The sequence below is a fragment of the Periplaneta americana genome, chromosome 3 (assembly GCF_040183065.1).
Source record: "Periplaneta americana isolate PAMFEO1 chromosome 3, P.americana_PAMFEO1_priV1, whole genome shotgun sequence".
NCBI classification, from domain to species: domain Eukaryota; kingdom Metazoa; phylum Arthropoda; class Insecta; order Blattodea; family Blattidae; genus Periplaneta; species Periplaneta americana.
Window position 1 is genome coordinate 67,002,429 of NC_091119.1, and position 2,585 is coordinate 67,005,013.

The window sequence follows — 2,585 nt, forward strand, 5'->3', positions numbered from 1 at the left end:
AATAAATGTACAGGGATTATTAATGTTAAGACAGTTTTATAGACTTATCGTCAATTATATTAGGTGGAAAAAATTAAAGATGACACAACTTATTTCTGAATATTGTGTACATCTTTCGAGATATTACAACTTCAAGCGGATTACAGTTAAGGCACACGTAAGATACCTAAAACCTATTTGTAGTAATAGTAATAATAATAATAATAATTATTATTATTATTATTATTATTACGATAATAATGATAACCATAATAATGACAACAATAAATAATAATGATAACGACAACGATAATAACGATAACGATAATGATAATAGTAACTTTGGTGTGTTTCAGTGGCGAAGCTAAGGTGTTATACTGGACAAGCTCTGCTTATCTCATATCTTTTATAGACCAAATGTATCTCGCTTTTATATCACACACCCCACAAGAAGATGACCACTCATTTTCACCCAAATGTAGTACAGGTATAAGAATATAATTTATTTGCCTTAGAGCACCCTCTTAGCCAAGGATATTTCTTATACCATGAAAATTGAAAATTTCTATTTTGTCTTCCTCCATCCGCTATTTTAATATGTAAATGTGGTGTCCATCTCCTCTCTTCGTAAGCACATTTTCTTTCATACGTCTAACTTGAAAACGGTTTCTCTTTTAATTCTACAAATAATGACCTCAATGCTCAGTGTGAGCCATTTTGCACAAAGTTAATATGTAACACACACTTTTGATTAAACTAATACTCAACACGCGGCCCATTCAAAGAATACCAATATAGCGTGACGTATTATTATGAGGGAGAGTCCTTGTTTCGTATGGAGATGTAGCGAATCGATACCCCCTCCCTGGTCCCTCCCAAGCTTGCGAGTCAAAGTCGTAACCATGTCCACATCGACGCCGCTGTTTCAATTGGCATTGCCAAACGGCTTGTGTGTGGACGTCTAGTTGGCTTTATCCGTGTTGCAAGTTATGCCAGGTGGCATGCCAGTCTTTTAAATGGTGCGCCTATACCGAGGCCATTGTGCCAATTGGCATGTCTCAGCGTCTGATATGGACGTCTAGTTGGCTTTTGCCGCGTTGCAAATTATGCCAGACAGTAAGCCAATTTTGAAAACGATAGTTGTCACTCTTTCACAAAGGAAGCTCAGGCTACACAAGCAGTGAAGAATTATGATGGACTGAAAATCCGACGCTCCACATCATTATAGAAGAAGCTAGACATATACCCTTTATCTGAAGAAGTACATTTTTTTTTTTGTATTCACATGGGGGTCATAGCACAAAACCATAGATTTCTGACTTACGCCCATTTTTACCGGGCAACGTACAATATATTCTCAGAACGAATAAAGCTTAACATTTGAATAAATATATTCTGATTAATTAAGACTTCAGATTGTGAGGAAACATCGCGATCGTATTGAACATGTTATTCCTTAGGAAACATTTTACAGCCTATAATGATTAATTCTGTACCGTTTTTGTGTTACTTCAATAAAGTCACATTAAATGCTTATAGAACTGCCGTGTTACATTTAGTTTTGGGAAAGATAGATTTTGGGAATAATCAAATTCCAAGACTATGAGACTTAAATCTTATTTTCCTCATAATTGAACCTGTTCTTCAAACAACAGTAAGTTTTCGCTTTCTTGTTATGTTGCTGGTAGTCATTTTCCCGATCCTCAGAATTCGCAGCTAATTTTTTTTGCATATATTATGTACAAAAATTACAAACCTGCTTTCGGTTTCTGAAAACTGTAAACGCACATCTTAGTAAAATATCTAAACTGAAGTACAATACTTAATTTTCAGGCAATTTCTTGTCCTCACCTTATAGTATATTCATTCCAGTGGAAAAATAATCGACTCGTCGAGTAATAAAACTTTTTGTGATATTTCTTAAAACATTTCGACATTTGACTTGACTTAACTTTACAGGACTGGACCCGGGACGGCCCTGTACAATTAGGCACGCTTTAGCCCATTGTGCACTCTATGATTGTCCTAGTTCGACAGATTCCCTGGGTGAAATTCGTTAATCTCACGCTGATAGATAGGCCATTCTAGCTCAGCCTCTGATAGAGCCAAGTTCCATTTCGCGGAGGAGTAGCCTAATAAGCCCCAGGGACCCGGAGTCCCAAGCCCTTCGTTATCAGCCTCAGCCCTGCATTTCGACATACATAGTATGATGTTACACTACACTTCAAAACTTAGTTCGAATACGTAATTTTATTTCTTTATTTACTCACCTACCTACCTACCTACCTACCTACCTATTTATTTATTTATTTATTTATTTATTTATTTATTTATTTATTTATTTATTTATTTATTTATTTATTTATTTATTCATTGATTGATTCATTCATTCATTCATTTATTCATTCATTTATTCATTCATTCATTTATTCATTCATTCATTTATTTTACTTATACTTTATAAGTAACATACTAAAATTCATTATTACGTGATCTGATAAGAGGCTTAATTTTTTTCAAAGTTTGGTGTTTTCCAAGAGTTTACTGATTCTCTGTAGTTGGTCAATGCAATTTATAGGACACTGTGGTTATTACTGCGCATTGTG